This window comes from Hemiscyllium ocellatum, chromosome 10 (assembly GCF_020745735.1).
Source record: "Hemiscyllium ocellatum isolate sHemOce1 chromosome 10, sHemOce1.pat.X.cur, whole genome shotgun sequence".
In the NCBI taxonomy this organism is placed as follows: Eukaryota; Metazoa; Chordata; class Chondrichthyes; order Orectolobiformes; family Hemiscylliidae; genus Hemiscyllium; species Hemiscyllium ocellatum.
In genome coordinates, this window is record NC_083410.1 from 53,055,183 (window position 1) to 53,073,041 (window position 17,859).

The 17,859-nt window shown below is 40.4% G+C and overlaps 1 protein-coding gene across 3 annotated transcripts in view; it reads right to left on the reverse strand.

The window, feature by feature from the left end:
- The window catches only part of LOC132819765 (neurexin-1-beta-like), a 578,863-nt gene that overhangs the window by 470,135 nt on the left and 90,869 nt on the right, over nt 1-17,859 (reverse strand). The window lies entirely within an intron of this gene.

Sequence of the window (17,859 nt, forward strand, 5' to 3'; positions counted from 1 at the left end):
CAATTTGTCAGCACTTGACCATGTTCCTCTATCCCCTTCATATTCACGCACCCAATCACATGTCTTTTAAATGTTGTGATTGGCCTTGTCTGCACTACCTCCACAGCTCATTCCATAAACACAACATTCTCTGCATGAAAAAGTTACCCCTCAGGTCATTTTTAAATCTTTCCCCTCTCACCTTAAAATTATGTCCTCTAGTTTTGGACTCCACCACCCTAGGAAAAATACCTTGGCTATTCACTCTATCCATGCCCTTCATGATTTTATAAACCTCCACAAGGTCACCACTCCATCTCAAATGCTTCAGAGAAAAAAGCCTCATCCTATTTGGTCTCTCCCTCAAGCTCAAACCTCCTGTTCCAGCAATATCCTTGTAATTTTTTTCTGTACCCTCTCAGGTTAAAACATACTTCCTATAGAAGAACAACTTGAATTGTATGCAGTATTCTAAAAGTGGCCTCAACAATGTTCTGTACAGCTGCAACATGGCATCCCAACTCCTGTACTCAGTGTTATGATCAATGAAGGAGAAAATGAGGACTGCAGATGCTGGAGATCAGAGTTGAAAAGTGTGGCGCTGGAAAAACACAGCAGGTCAGGCAATATCCAAGGAGCAGAAGAATTGACGCATTACGATCAAGGAAGGCAAGCATGCCAAATGCTTTCTTCACCACCCTGTCTATCTGCAACTCCACTTTCAAGGATGAGTGCTGCACTACAGGCTGCCTGAGCAATTACTGTAGTATTGTTACTGTAAGGACACTCTGCTCTCTGAGACATACACCCAGCTCATGGTTGGACCAGGCTGCATTGGCAGGTTCATTGCACTGACTCAATCTTAGCCGACCTGAATGCTCACAGCATTCCTGCCTTGTTTTGCATTTGTGCACTTCTCCTCTTCAGCCACATTACTTCTGTCTTGCTGCAAAGTTTGGTGCAGACACAAAGCCCCAAAGTTGTCAGCAAGTCAAGGGAAACAGCCTTCAGTCAGAGGCTCCAAGCACAGTAAGTCAAGGGCAGCTTCCAATACTATCCCATGGACTTGGACATGGTCAATGAGTGGTTGATTTCAGAATGGTCTTGTGAAGCTAAATAATCATCAATCTACTATTTTGATTCTTTCTGCTCTGCTGTGGCCTGCTTTCCCACTGGAATGAGAGAGGCAAATATCATAGGAGATGAAAGTAGGTGGCACAGTCGTTACTTCTCGTTCAAGTGTAGAGGTGATTGGGGTGACTGGGGAGGCAACAAAAGGGCTTGTAAGGTTAAGGCTATTGGGGATTGGGATGGATTAGTGCAAATAAGGAAAGATACTGCAGGCACTAGTGAGAGAGATGGAGCATGTGCCTTGGTGGGAGGTGAGTATAGTAGCGGAGAAGGAGTGAGTCTGAGCTATCAAAGAAAAATGATGGCACTTACACTGGTGGTGTGGTGAATGTTATTTCATGTCGTTGTTCCTACAGCACTGGGCATTCCTCCAGAGGGTTGAGACTGCACTAACCCTGGGTGGCAACCTTGGATCATAATGTATTGTTGTGGCCTCCACAGCTGGCCTGGGAAAAGTACATCCAACCTGTGCAACACACCATCTAGCAGGAACTCCCAGTCCCTGCCTGCAAAGCATTCTGTCATTATTGCTTGTCTGCTATGTTTTGAGCATGTCAGGAACTGCGCAGGCCACCTCTGGCTTTTATTTTGTTTCACTTATACTTTATTTTCTTTCCAATTTCACAGGAAATGCATTCAGGTGAAATGCAATTTTAAATTCAGCTTCTAAAATTGTGTTTTAGTGTTATATGTGGTCAGGTATGATATCAAGTCCTGTGGTTAGCCAATTGCCTTTGACATTGGACACTTACATTACAATCTAACATCATCTACTGGAAGTTTTGTAACATAGGATTAGAGCTTGACTCAGTAGAACATGAAATTTTATTGCTAACAATAGAGATAAGGAGGATTACTTGTTCATGTAACATACATTTCAAATTTTATATTCTTATTTGATTTAAATAGCAATTAATATTTCTTGTTTTGCTTATTTCCCAACAATAAACCCCTGTGTCTACTCCAAGAAGTAATGAAGATTCTTTTTTTTAAAAAAAGATAGTGTCTTGAAAATATAATTGTTCAGTTCAAGGGAGTCTCCACAACCTTCAATTAAATCCTGCATTGCTTACCAAAAGGAGAAAGTAGATAAATTGAAAGAAAATCATATTCCATTAGAACGTAATTTTCAAACCTAATTAGCTGCACTCACATTACTAGCAAGTTAAATAAAACTGAAGACAAAATGGTCTGCACATATTATTGAAATATAGCAAAAATACTGACAGTAGTACGTATTTTATTTTATAAAATTTCCAACTAGTCATTTGTTGCTTCAGTTAGCTGATCAACCCTGGCTTTGCATCACTGGCTCATGCAAGAGGCCATACTGTGTAAAAAATGAACACGTTACATCTGAAATGTTACTGCCTTGTAAAATAATTGTGTTCATTTTTTCAAATCCAGTTTAACCAGTAAATTGAGGTAGAAAGGTAATAAATTACAGATTTTATGATCTGTTCGAATAAAATAATAAAATGGCTCGGTGGTTCAGAACTTGAATATTGCTGAAAAGTGTGACATGCTGCTTAAGCTTTTCATCTTGTACTCATCAGGACAGATGTGTGGATGTCAAATTTTAAACAATCACATCAACAGGATATATAAGGGCCCACTGAGTAACAAGTCAAGTCGACTCTGATTGGCAGAGGCATTATGTAGAGAAAGCAATGAGGGACTATGGGTTTCCCAAGCTTCGAGTAAACTTCGTGGAGTATTATAATGAAGGGCTTTATTAACCAGTATATCAGCTGGCATGGTGATAGTGTGAGGAGCAGCAAGAAACAAGCATTCCTAGGTTAGTATTCAGGAGAATCTTACACTCGTCTGTGTCCACTTTAACAAGAAAGAAGCAACTACCAGACCTATTTCTTGGCAATGAGGTGGGCCAAGCGTATCATGTGACCCTTGTAAAAGACAGCAATCATTATATTAAATGCTTTCAGTTGATGGTAGTAAATGACACTGGGCAATCCAGACTAAGAGTAATCAAATGGCAGAGAGTGAATTTCAGTGAGTCAAGAACAGAGCTGGGCAGAATAGATTGGAATCAAAGGTGGTTAGGAAAACCGTATTTGAACAATAGGCTACTCCACGGAAGAGATAGTTTAAGCACAGTCAAAGTGTGTAATTTCAAAAGGGGAAGGGAGGACAAACAAATCTAGTGCTCCCTGCATTACAAAGGATATATAAATTAAGTTAAAGAAGACAATGTGTGCTGATGACAGTGTCAAGTAGCAAATACAATTGAGAGCCATGCTGAATGCAGTAGGTTCAGAAGGGAGGTGATAAAACAAACAGAAGAATTACAGAGGGATCATGATAAAACAACACTGGTAGCTAACATTAGGGAAATTTCAAGGTCTTCTACTGTATATTAACAATAAAAGGGTGGTTAAAGGAGGAGTACGCCCGATTAGGAATCAGAAAGGGGAATTTCAAACAGAGGCAAGAGGCACAGATGAGATATTAAATGAATACTTTTCTTTACCTATGAGGCAGAATCTGCCCACGACATAGTGATAGAGGAGTAAATTGTATCACTAGAAGAGTTCAAAATTTACAAGGCGGTATTGAATAACCTGTCAGTGCTTAAAGTTCATCAGGCATTAGATTTTGATGAGATGGATCTATCGATATATCAAAAAGTAAAAGTAAAAATTGTAAAGCAAGTGGGAATTATATTTTAATCTTCCTGGATTCAGCAATGGTACTAAAGGATTAAGAATTGTGAACATGACACTCCTTTTCAAAAAAAAAGTTGTAAAGATCAGTCCAACAGCTACAAACAAAAACAGTTTAACTTCAGTGCTGGGAATATTCCGAAAACAATTATCCAAGATAGAATTAATAATCACATGAACAAAATGTGAATTGATTTGAAAAAGTTAACATGGATTTGTTAAGGTAAATTTGCATCGAACTGACTTGCTGGAGATTTTGATGAGGGAACAGAGAGTCTTTATAAGGAAAAATCTGTAAATGGACTTCCAAAATGCATTTGAGATAGATCGAAAAGTTACAGATCATGGAAGAAAAGGCATCATAGATATAAAATAGAAAGGGATAGGAAACAGACTGTGATGTTTAAAACAAAAATACTGCAGATGTAGCAAATCTGAAACTCAGTGAATGCAAGAGAAACTCAGCACATCTGGCAACATCTGTGGAGAAAGAAACAGAGTCAACATTTCAAGTCAAGTTCAAATTTTCTTCAGAAATAAAGAAGTGGTTGATGGACATTTTTCAGGCTGGGAGAAGATTTGTAATGGGGTTCACCAGAGTAGGTATTTGGACCTTTGCTGTTCCTGATTTATATAAATGATCTACAATGTGACAATGTATTACAATGGGGCAATTTCAAAGTTTGCACATGACACAAATTTGATGAGGGCAATGTAGAACTTTAAAAGAGCATTGTGACATTGTTGGAGCGGATGGATTTGTAGCAGATGATGCTCAATGTGGAGAATTGTAAAGTGATGCACTTTGGGACAAAGAACATGTAGAGATAACATAAAGTAAAGGTTACTGTTCTAAAAGATGTGCAGAAGCAGAGAGACTTCAGTGGATATGTACATAATTTATTAAAGGTGGCAGAATAGGTGAGAGAGAATCATTAAGAAAGTACATATTAGTGGTGACACCACAAATAAGAGCACCAAGTACAAGGACAGGGAGATTATCAACATATAAACAACTTGTTAGAAATCAGCTGAGTATTGTGTATAGTTCTGGGTGCTACACTGTAGAAATGATCTGAGTGTATTGGGACATGTGCAGAGCAGGTTTACAAAAATAGTTCTGGGGATGAGCCACTTCAGTCAGGGAAAAAATGCAGAAGTTGGACTGTTTTCTTTCTTGGTGATGAAAAAGCTAAGAAGAAATATGTTTGAAGATTATGGATAGGGAGAAACTGTTCCCACTAATAAACGGATCAAGATCCAGAGGGCACAATTTTCAAGCATTTTGCAAAAGATACAAGTATCTTTTGCAAAACCCTTTTCATACAGTGGGTAGTTAGGGAATGGAATCCAATGTCCGGAAGTATTATGGAGCAGATTCAATTGAGGCATTCACAAGGACATTGAATATCTATTAAAATAAAACACTATGCATGATTATTGGAAAATGAATGAACATTGACACAAAGTTAAAATGCTCAGAGAGACAATGTACTCATAATGGGCTGAATGGCCTCCTTTTGCACCAGTTTGGAAAGACGAGGACCGATATAAGAATATATGTCATTTCTAACTATTCTAATTAAGCCACATTTTGGGCTTGGTTGATTATTTTAAATTACTTGTTAGTATAGCTGCTGGCACAATCTGGATTGTTTATTAAATAATATCCAATTGCAGAATCACATCACGAACATCTGGGGAAATTTGACAGCACTCTCTCGCACACAAGTCAAGCAACAGCCTGAAATATTCATATTTACCGAAGTAATACCTGACAACTAATACCCCAGGATCCTTCACCATGATTGCTGGATATGTCCTGTCCCACGGACAACAGACCCACCAGAACTGAGAGGCCTCAAAGTTAGATTTCAGGCCATGAATTCTAATGGCGTCAAGACACACATGGGCTAGTAAACCTTCTGCTGGTTACAACCTCTCATCCCCTACAACTGGTTAATCAGTACTCTTCCATGTTGAACACAACTGAGAGTTGAAAAGACACAGAAAATACCATGTTGCCGGCTCTCCAAAACCTATCACTTCAGGAACACCACTACAGATCCGAGCTAATTGAGTTCTGAAGAAGTGCCATAACGTGGCTGTACAAGTGGTAAGTAAATCAATAAAATGAAAAGCCTGTGCAGTATTCTTTCCAAGATGTATCTGTCCATGAAAATATTGGTAGCTGTGACCACTGCACAATTCTTATGGATGTGAAATCCATGCTACAGCCACATTACCACCTTCTCAAGGTAGTTAGGATGGGGAATAAATGCCAGTCCTAGCCAGCAATGCTTACATTCCAAGAAAGAATTTATTTTAAATATTGCTGCTCTGAAGATTCTGCATAAAACCTGGATTCATGACTGTGATCTTAATGACCATCATTTATTATATTAATTGTTATATTATTTGAGTTCCAATTGCATTCATTAAATGAGAATTTAAAATGTAACAATGTGCAATTCACATAATCGATCTATATAAGTGCATATTTATAATTTTATTTTTAGAGTTGCGGCTTAATCAGATATACTTTATGTCTGCTGTTAAATGGCTCTGCCACATGGAGAATTAAAGATTTTTGAAGTTGTTACATTCATACTCATAAAGTAAATTGGGTTTTATTAGAAATATTAATACTATAGATTAAAAGCATTTTTATTAAAAAAAGATAATAGTGAAATGTACAGATAATGTCTAGAATATGAAATAGTCCTTTGATGTTGGTGCTTTTAAATGTTTGCTAGAACGGGTTTCTGATTTTATTTCAGATTTCATGTATTGACTTATTATTTTTATAGCTAAATGTACATTATTTTGCAATAACTAATTCTTTTCATGACTATTTTAAAAAGGCCCATTTTCTACTATACTGTCATTTTTTTTCTGAATAATACAGATTAGAAACATTTTAATATTTTCTCCATTCATCATCAATATTCAGAATGGTTCTGATGAAAGTATTTTGCTCCACAGATATTCCCGGATTACCGAATATTTCCTTAATTTTCCATTTTGGTTTAACCCAACTCAACCTATTTCTGTTAGCATCATGAATAATAAAGAAAATTGAAGTTTCTTTTATCCCTCTTAGGCTAAATTAAGAATCCAAGTCGATGAAAAGAAACTTTTCTAAATTTCTGCATCACCTGATTTTCTTTTAATGATCTATTTGGCTACCAATAATACCGTATCTTAAATTAATTGGACCACATGAAAAGGCATTCCTTCTTTCAACTGCACTATGGAACCATGTGCTAGCTTTGGATCAATAAGCTTGTAATTTATAACAGTTCAGAAAGAATTTTAATGAAATTCCCAAAGTTAAATGTCATGGAGGACGTTTTGTTATTCTTTTGTATTTTGTCAGTAATGGTCTGTTGAGGAGAATGCCAAATAGTCAAAATGCATTTAATCAAAGAGAATGTATTACAACATTAGGTAAGCATATTTGAACTATAATGTACAGGAAACCTCACAGTGGAAGGGTGCCACAGAATCCTTTGTAATTTGTAAACTGAAATAGACACTAAGTTTACCTTATCATTAGAAGGATAATAAACATTAAGAAAAATGAACATTTTGACTAAAACATTGTCGGATATCTTTTGGTGCTACGTTTCTGAGTTTAAATACAGGTTACCTTTATACTTTCTGGAAGGCATATTATAAAACTGGCTTCTCCTCTCATGACTTTGAGTAATGAGTATTAAAAGATAAAATTCAGTCCAAAACTGTACATTATTAATAATCATTAACCAAGTTATTCATGAATACATCTAAATAAGTCAGTCCTGATATATACAGCAAATGTCAATAATTTTGTGAATAGTCCAAACATATGTTTGCCGCTCTGTCAACTCAAAGCAGTTTGTCCTTCAGTTGTCATTATTTCTTTCTGCAAATCATAACGATGCAGAGTAACTATCACTAACAATGAAGCAGATTTTGAAGTGGAGAAATATAAACAGACAACACACTCTCTCAGATCCTTTAAAGGACATATCATTTTATAATATGAAGATTGTGGGCGGCACGGTGGCACAGTGATTAGCACGGCTACCTCACAGCACCAGAGACCCGGGTTCAATTCCCGACTCAGGCGATTGACTGTGTGGAGTTTGCACATTCATCCCATATCAGTGTGGGTTTCCTCCGGGTGCTCCGGTTTCCTCCCACAGTCCAAAGATGTGCAGGTCAGGTGAATTGGCCATGCTAAATTGCCCATAGTATTAGGAAAAGGGGTAAATGTAGGGGAATGGGTGGGTGGTGGGTCGGTGTGGACTTGTTGGGCTGAAGGGCCTGTTTCCACTACTGTAAGTAATCTAATCTAAAGATGTAAAGCATATGTCTGCCAATTTGATGCAGGTGTACCTTAAACCATTTTCATTATAATTTCAATACCTTGGTAGTGAAGAGCATCGCTACTCTAAATTGCAAATCACAATCATGCATAGTTAATGTATTAACCTTGAAATAGACTTTGAACTGGAGAAATAAGATTTAAATAATTCAGAAAATTAGGTAAATCTGAACTTCATTACAATTTGCATATTTTGCACAATACTTTTGTTTGCCAAGTAATAAAATGTAGTACTTGTGAACATAGAAGTCTCGATTCTCTATTGACAGTTACTGTAACACCAGTGCTCACTTGCACACAAGAAAATCTGTTAATCATGAGAAGGATGCATAAACTGTGCTGTTCTGCCATTTTAATAAATAAAAAAAGTTGAAATTTAAGTATTAGCTGGGGGGGTCGGGGCACTCCTGAGAGTCAACCCCTGCCATCGCTGCCAATCACCCTTACAGCCTTCTCCCTCTCACCTACCCTCTCCAAAGTAACTTTCTATGGTCTAGGACGTACCATGATTCTGAAGCTCTGGTTCCTGTTTTGCTGGTAACAACCATAGCCTCCCAGTGGTATTGCTGAACACAAGATACCTGCCTCCCAATGGCCTACAGAGTAGGTAAGTTGAACCTCTGCCCCAAGATTCTTGATTCCAGAGGAAGGCCCTCCACTGTCCTTGCCACTAAATGTTGCTTCAGTGTGTCTTCCTGAAAAGAGGCAGCATTTTTCTTTGGCTTGGTCTTTAACCAGCAGATAAGACTCTTAAAGCCTCAACAAGATGCCACCTCATACTTCAATGATCTATTCAATGTAAGTATGTGCCAGGTAACTAAAACGTGGCCAAAGTAGCACCATATAAAAATACAGTTTTCACCAATTAAGCTAATTACTAACTAGTTATTTGATTAGATTAGATTCTCCACAGTGCGAAAACAGGCCCTTCGGCCCAACAAGTCCACACCGCCCATCCGAAGAGACACCCACCCAAACCCATTCCCCTACCCTATATTTACCGCTGACGAACACACCTAACACTATGGGCAATTTAGCATGGCCAATTCACCTGACCTGCACATCTTTGGATTGTGGGAGGAAACCAGAGCACCCGGAGGAAACCCACACAAACACGGGGAGAATGTGCAAACTCCACACAGACAGGCAGGAAAGCAGTATCTTAAAGCAGTGGCTGGAAAATCTCTAAGGATGATATACCAAGTACTAAATAAAGTGAACAATCAACATAGATTTCAAAAGGGACAATTGTTTTTGACAACGGCTGTGCAATTCTTTAAGGATATAACAAACACGAGGACAGATGAAATGGATGTTGTGTACAAGGGCTGTATAAAACTTTAAGAATATATAGTGTGTACAACATTTAATGTCATACTTCTGAAAGCAAATCCAGGCTTTTGAGAAGGCACAAGACAGATCAGCTGGGAATAGGAAATAAAATGATGAAAAATACACTTGAAATAATGAAGCTTTGTATATTAGAAAAATGTGGGTTATGCATAGTAAAATAAAAGTGATTCAAAATCTGAAACTTTGGGGGAAGAGTTGAGAGAAGTAAACGGTGTTATTAAAGGGAAGAACCCACAGATACAAATTGATTGTGAAGTGTGCATGCCAAGAAAGGACTTGAAAACTTGCAATGTCCTGTGAGGGGTGTAGACTTACTATCCATTGTTCTTGGTTGAAGAAAAAACACCGTAAACATTAAAGATCAAAGTGCAAAGATGGAGGCAGGAAAAAGAATTGGGGTGAAATTTCCACTTGGGCAGTGGTGGGTCATTTGGGAAAATATGGTGAGTTCAGAAAAATTAGATTCTCGACACTGAGGGAATGCATCCCATTCTGTAATTTTGAATGAATATTATTACTGAGCTTTGAGAAGTCAATTTACATGTATTCACATCATGATTACCTAACTTTGCCTCATTTATGTGCAGTTACATATTCTCCCACACACGGGAGAGAAATTTGATGGCAACAAGTCCTTACACGAAAGTTAAAGTGAATACCTGATAGCTCTACTTTGCTCCTCAGGGCTTCCATAATGGACAGCAGTCCCTAACATCTTAGTTGATACTCCATGGGCAGGAACTGCCTGCACTGACCTTCCTGTGTGGGATTTCACAATCACTAACCAACAAACATATGAAGGCTGTTATTGTAGCAGATCAAATTGTTTCATCTTGTTTCCTCATGACGAGCTCAGCGATGCAGCTTGGGCAGCAGGCTTTGGCAATAAAGTTGGTTTCCCCAGGTGCAGGATGCTGTAGACTGGATACACACCATACTGAGGGTGCCATATCATAATACAGCTCACTTCATCCACAGAACAGCTTCTATTTCATCAACGTACAAGTCAACATTGATCATCCATTCCACATCTTAGAAATGTGTGCCAAATAACCTGGAAGTTGACAGGATGCTCACGTCCTTGCGATCTCTCAAAATCCTGTATCTTTTCAAGGATGGATGTCTTATGAGGGTCATTATTGAGAGATAAAGGCAACTCTCTGTATCCATGGTTCACGAATTTGTGACAAAAGCCCCTAAATGATGCCAAGCTTAGATGCAATGCAGCTTATTCTTTGATCAGGATCATGGTGGAATAATCAATAAGCCTGCCAAAGATGAGGTTTCAATCCTTGGCTCGATGTGCGAATCCAGTACAGTCAAAGCACAGTCCAAACAAAGTGAAGGCATAAGCCTGCACAGGTGGACCAGAAAAGAGGGAATGTGATGAACTCACTCAGAGAGTGGTAGCAGTCTTCCAAGGAGAAGAATGAGGACAGGAGGAACATCTCCTTCACGCTGACTGAGCAGTGCAGCAGCAGATACAACAAAACAGACAGGACTTAATTGACACCCAGTTCCACAGATGCAAGATGGGTGCAGTGACCGGAAATTTCTGATTCCTCATTCTCAACCATTCGAAGGCTTTATGGAACATGATGTTCCCACATTGAACAATGAGTCTGTGTACTGCTACATTGGGTGTTAGGGAAACAGTAGCACTTTCTCAGTCAGGGCTCTAGGATGGGATGGCACTAAGGATGGGTAACCTGTTTATCTTTAGTTACAAGAAAAGTACATCACCTTGATGGTGATGTAAAACAGTAATATATTTACAAATATGAATATGCAATGAAATGTTACTTGTACCACCTACATGTCTCAGAAGTGTTTCCTATGATCTGCTTCCATTATGTATGTTGTGAAAGTAACTACTGCCTGGTTAATGCTTGACATGGTGCATGGCTGAGTTCTAAAAATGGCATCAGAGCCAGCATCCCAGAAGGTCCCATTAGTGGGGAGAACTTCAGCCACTGTTGATTGAACGATAAAGTGAGTGGCGCCACAGAGTGTGGTACATGCATTGTAAAGCAAGCTTCAAAAACTGCAAGACATAAGCTGCTCAAGGTCATGCAAAAACCACTCCATGTAACTCCCTGAAATTCACACTTCACTGATTTTTAATGAAATTTAGCCCACAATGTAACATAGGAACAGGATAGATGAAGATAATTAAAATGAGATTGTGGAGTGCAAATGGTGACTGAATGATTGGACCAATGACCTGCTTACATATGCAACTTTTTTAATATGAAACTGCCTACCAGTTAATTTACTGGGAATGTCACAGATGCCAAATCCCTAAAATTATATTGCTCAACATCTATGATCAACATTTGAATGTTTATCTGTCATTATTCAGACCAAAGGTGTATTCATCTCTTAACATTACAAAACATTGAAGTTATTATTGCAAATTTTATTTATACTTATTTTGTATCAGCTGCAGATACAAATCAGTTTTTAAATCTTTGGTTAGAAGTTAGATTCAGTTAACAAGCAGAGGTTGTACTGAATACAACATTTTTTTTAATATAAAGGCATATTTGAATCAATCTTTAAAACAAGCTGCAGCACAGCTGTTTCCTGTGGCCAATTTTGTACTAGCTGTTTTCTTCATTTCATCAAACTGTCAGTCAGTAAGACTTTTCATTTTGGATCTGATAGAGTGAAACTCCTGATGCACTCAATTTTGATGACAAGTGGGTTTTCGCAATAATAGGTTTCCACTGTATTATCAAGAAAATTCCCTGCATTTCTTTTGACTCTACTTAATATCATCCAATTTTTGGAAGTCACACGTAATCAAAAATGTGCCGCACATTTTAAAAACTTGAAGACCCTTCACACGATAGCTGTCTCATTTTTGGCAGTCAAAATCCTGTTTTGGAAATATTAATCGGTTTCAGTTCAGATTGTATGTACAAAACAAAATCTTACACTCTTAGAAAAAAAACAAATTACTGCAAATGCTGGAGATTTTACATAAAGAACAAAGCCGCATTGGATTTGATACACTGGGTTGGTTTTTTTTGGCTAAATGTCAGTTTCATTATGTTTCATGGTGACTTACCCTCTGTGAGACCTTGTGAGTTTTCTTGCCACATTTTCCCAAGCTTACTACTCCTGTGATGCCCTTCTTGTCTTATTCGAGCTCCATTCAACCACTTACCAAACCAAGAACAACATATTACAGCTGGAATATCCCAGAATGGACTTAAATTTCCTGAGGAGTCACAGATGGAGTTTAATTTAGATAAATGTGAGGTGCTGCATTTTGGAAAGGCAAATCAGAACAGAACTTATACACTTAATGGGAATGTTGCTGAACAAAGATACCTCGGAGTACAGGTTCTTAGTTAAATGAAAGTGGAGTCGCAGCTAGATAGGTTAGTGAAGAAAGCGTATGGTATGCTTTCCTTTATTGGTCAGAGTACTGACTACAGTAGTTGGGAGGTCATGTTACGGCTGTACGGGACATTGGTTAGGCCACTTTTAGAATATTGCATGCAATTCTGATCTCCTTCTTATCAGTAGGATGTTGTGAAACTTGAAAGGGTTCAGAAAAGATTTACAAGGATGTTTCCAGGGTTGGAGGATTCGAACTATCGGGAGAGGCTGAACAGGCTGGGGCTGTTCTCCCTGGAGCGTCAGAGGCTGAGGGGCGACCTTATTGAGGTTTATAAAATCATGAAGGGCATGGATGGGTAAATAACAATGTATTTTCCCTGGGGTGGGGGAGTCTAGAATTAGAGGTGTTTAGGTGAGGGGGGAAAAATTTAAAAGGGACCGAAGGGGCAACTTTTCCATGCAGAGGGTGGTGTGTGTATGGAATGAGCTGCCAGAGGTTGTGGTGGAGGCTGGTACAATTACAACATTTAAAAGGGTATACGAATAGGAAGGGTTTAGAGGGATATTGGCCAAGTGCTCGCTAATGGAACAAGAATAGGTTAGGATATTTGGTCAGCATGGACGAGTTGGACCAAAGGGTTTGTTTCCATGCTTTACATCTCTATGGCACTATGACTCTATGATAGTTGCCCCGATTTGACTGGGGACAATTGGTACCTCGTATTACTGGAGGGAAAGTGGAAGTCCTGCTGAACGGAATGGTGCAGAGGTAGAATGTCCTCTTCATCCAGGACTAGCAGAGGAGGCCTCAAAACCAGAGCACGTGAGCCTGCTCTGAGATCACCATGGAAGTCAGTGCCGTCTCATGCTTCTGGAGGAATATACAGCACAGGTCAATGACCTTCCACACACTGTCAGCATGAACGTCACCATCTCCTCATTGGTATCTCACACTCAGTCTCTCTCTGCTACCATACCCAACTCCACATTAAGGGGCATGCTCTACTTCTCTCATAATTGCCTGCAACATCTTCCTTCACTTGTTCTCACCCATCCCAGTCATTGCCTCTGTGGAGACTACTCCACAAACTTGGGACACCAAAGCAATAGTAATAGCTGTACTACCCATTTTCATCTCCCTGAATACCCGCCTCTCTCTTATTCCTAGACAAAAGAACTAAGGCCTGTGGTGGGCTCCTTACCCCTTATGAGGTGAGGTTTCTGACTTTAACTCAGTTGCTCTTGACTTACTGCGCTAGGAGCCCCTGATCAGGTGTGGATGGCAGATTCCTTCCGTAAAGGAAGAAATTACTGAATCAGATGGGGCTTTACATCAAGCACCAAGAGATTCATAATTACCATTAGATTCTAAATTCCAGATTTTGTTTAATGAATCCAAATTCCATCATTACTCAGGTCTCTGGAAGAACTGTCCAATGTTAATGCCACTCAGTCATCACCTCCCCTGATTAATAATCTTATTAGCAAACAATAATCTCATTAAAAGGCAACTCACTGATGTCTAGTGAGAATCTTGCCTCACCACACAGGACCTATTAGAAGATGCAGCAAGTTGCTCACAATGATGAGATTAGCCTCATTGCAATTTTTGCACATTTCTGCAGCATTGCTCACCACAGTCCATGTCATTCAGGTCCCTATAGCATTCCACACATTAACTTCACTCTCTTTCTACAGATGCTGACAGGCCTGCTGAGTTTCCCTTTCTCTTTCTGTGTCTGTTTTAACATCATCCAAAATTGGAATGCTTTAGACAACACTGATACTCTCATTACATGATGACATATTTCAACAGATCCAGTATTACATTTGAAAAAGAATAAAAAGAAACCAATGAAATAAAACCTCTTACCTCTCCCTTCCCACATCCCCAATAAAACTTCTACGGCATCTTCCTTTTACCAATGCCATCTTGAAGACTAGTTTTTGCTAAATTATCCTTCCTACATTTGATTCCACTGCAGATCACTCCATCATTGTTCCAATCAAATCAATGTAAATCTCAAAATATGAACTGTTATATCTGTTATAAGTTAGAAGGAGAAGAACAATAACTTTCTCCTCCTGTGGACAAAACATAAAATCCTGCAAATTACTTTCCATATTGACTGCAGATGCTGGAAACCAGATTCTGGATTAGTGGTGCTGGAAGAGCACAGCAGTTCAGGCAGCATCCAAAGAGCAGCGAAATCAACATTTCGGGCAAAAGCCCTTCATTAGGAATAAAGGCAGTGAGCCTGAAGCGTGGAGAGATAAGCTAGAGGGGGTGGGGGTGGGGAGAAAGTAGCATAGAATACAATGGGTGAGTGGGGGAGGGGATGAAGGTGATAGGTCAGGGAGGAGAGGGTGGAGTGGATAGGTGGAAAAGGAGCTAGGCAGGTAGGACAAGTCCGGGCAAGACATGGGGACAGTGCTGAGCTGGAAGTTTGGAACTAGGGTGAGGTGGGGGAAGGGGAAATGAGGAAACTGTTGAAGTCCACATTGATGCCCTGGGGTTGAAGTGTTCCAAGGCAGAAGATGAGGCATTCTTCCTCCAGGCGTCTGGTGGTGAGCAAGCGGCGGTGAAGGAGGCCCAGGACCTCCATGTCCTCGGCAGAATGGGAGAGGGAGTTGAAATATTGGGCCACGGGGTGGTGTGGTTGATTGGTGCAGGTGTCCTGGAGATATTCCCAAAAGCGCTTTGCTAGGAGGCGCCCAGTCTCCCCAATGTACGGGAGACCGCATCGGGAGCAAGGGATACAATAAATGATATTAGTGGATGTGCAGGTAAAACTTTGATGGATGTGGAAGACTCCTTTAGGGCCTTGGATAGAGGTGAGGGAGGAGGTGTGGGCACAGGTTTTACAGTTCCTGCGGTAGCAGGGGAAAGTGCCAGGATGGGAGGGAGGGTTGTAGGGGGGCGTCACCTGACCAGGTAGTCACAGAGGGAACGGTCTTTGCAGCAGGCGGAAAGGGGTGGGGAGGGAAATATATCCCTGGTGGTGGGGTCTTTTTGGAGGTGGCGGAAATGTCGACGGATGATTTGGTTTATGCGAAGGTTTGTAGGGTGGAAGGTGAGCACCAGGGGCGTTCTGTCCTTGTTACGGTTGGAGGGGTGGGGTCTGAGGGCGGAGGTGCGGGATTTGGACGAGGTGCGTTGGAGGGCATCTTTTACCACGTGGGAAGGGAAATTGCAGTCTCTAAAGAAGGAAGCCATCTGGTGTGTTCTACGGTGGAACTGGTCCTCCTGGGAACAGATACGGTGGAAGCGGAGGAATTGGGAATACGGGATGGCATTTTTGCAAGAGGTAGAGTGGGAAGAGGTATAATCCAGGTAGCTGTGGGAGTCGGTGGGTTTGTAAAAAATGTCAGTGTCAAGTCGGTCATCATTAATGGAGATGGAGAGGTCCAGGAAGTGGAGGGAGGTGTCAGAGGTGGTCCAGGTAAATTTAAGGTCAGGGTGGAATGTGTTGGTGGAGTTGATGAATTGCTCAACCTCCTCGCGGGAGCACGAGATGGCACCAATGCAGTCATCATTGTAATGGACGAAGAGGTGGGAAGTGGTGCCGGTGTAATTATGGAAGATCAACTGTTCTACGTAGCCAACAAAGAGACAGGCATAGCTGGGGCCATTATGTGTGCCCATGGCTACCCCTTTGGTCTGGAGGAAGTGGGAGGATTCAAAGGAAAAATTGTTAAGGGTGAGGACCAGTTCGGCCAAATGAATGAGAGTGTCGGTGGAAGGGTACTGTTGGGGATGTCTGGAGAGGAAAAAACAGAGGGATTGGAGGCCCTGGTCATGGCGGATGTAGGTGTAGAGGGATTGGATATCCATGGTGAAGATGAGGCATTGGGGGCCGGGGAAACAGAAGTCTTGGAGGAGATGGAGGGCGTGGGTGGTGTCTCGAACGTATGTGGGGAGTTCCTGGGCTAGGGGGGATAGAACAGTGTCGAGGTTGGTAGAGATGAGTTCAGTGGGGCAGGAGCATGCTGAGACAATGGGTCGGCCAGGGTGGTCAAACTGACTGGCACGTTCAACAAAATTGCATGTAGTATTAAAAAGCCATATGTGTTTTACCTCTACAAAACCATCTTAGCATTGATACTATACCACTTCAGCTTCAAGCAGATAGGCCAAAACGTCTAAGAACAAAATATTGTCCTCAAACTTGACTAATTAATCATGAATGATTTTGCAAGCAAATAATTTGCTTGGAATTGCTTCAAATCATAAGAGTTCTTCATTTATGGGAGATAAGAATACTTCACTCCAAAGCACAAATGCAAACTTTCTGAGTCCAGCAGCCAAACTGGGATCCCTTCCCGATATTTTCTTGCCCATAGGTAAATCATTGAGTCATACAGCATAGAAACAGCCCCATCAGAGCAACTCAGCCAGGTTTTCTAAACTGAACTAGTTCCGTTTGTTTGCGTTTGGTCCATATCCCTCTAAACCATTTCTATCCGTGTAGCTGTCTAAATGTCTTCTAAATGTTGTCAATGTACCCATCTCCACCACTTCCTCCAGCAGCTTATTCCATACACGCACCACCCTTTGTGTGAAAAAGTTGCCCCTCAGGTCCCTTTTAATTTTTTCCCTTCTCACCTTTAACTAACATCCTGGGAAAAAGACCTTGACTATTCACTTTATTTATGCCAATCATGATTTTCGAAACCTCTGTAAGGTCGCCCCTCTGCCACCTGTGCTCCAGGGAAAACAGTCCCAGCCTATCCAGCCTCTCCTTATAACACAAACCTTCTCGTCTGGGTAATATCCTTGTGAATCATTTTTGCTCCCTTTGCAGTTTAATAACATTCTTCCTATAACAGGGTGACTGGAATTGTGTGCAGTATTCCAAAGGTGACCTTATCAATGTCTTGTACAGCCACAACATGACATCATTCTTCGAAACTCCAGTGAGTAGAGTCCCAACCTATTTAGTCTTTGCTCATAAGACAATCTCTTCATTCCAAGGATTATCCTAGTGA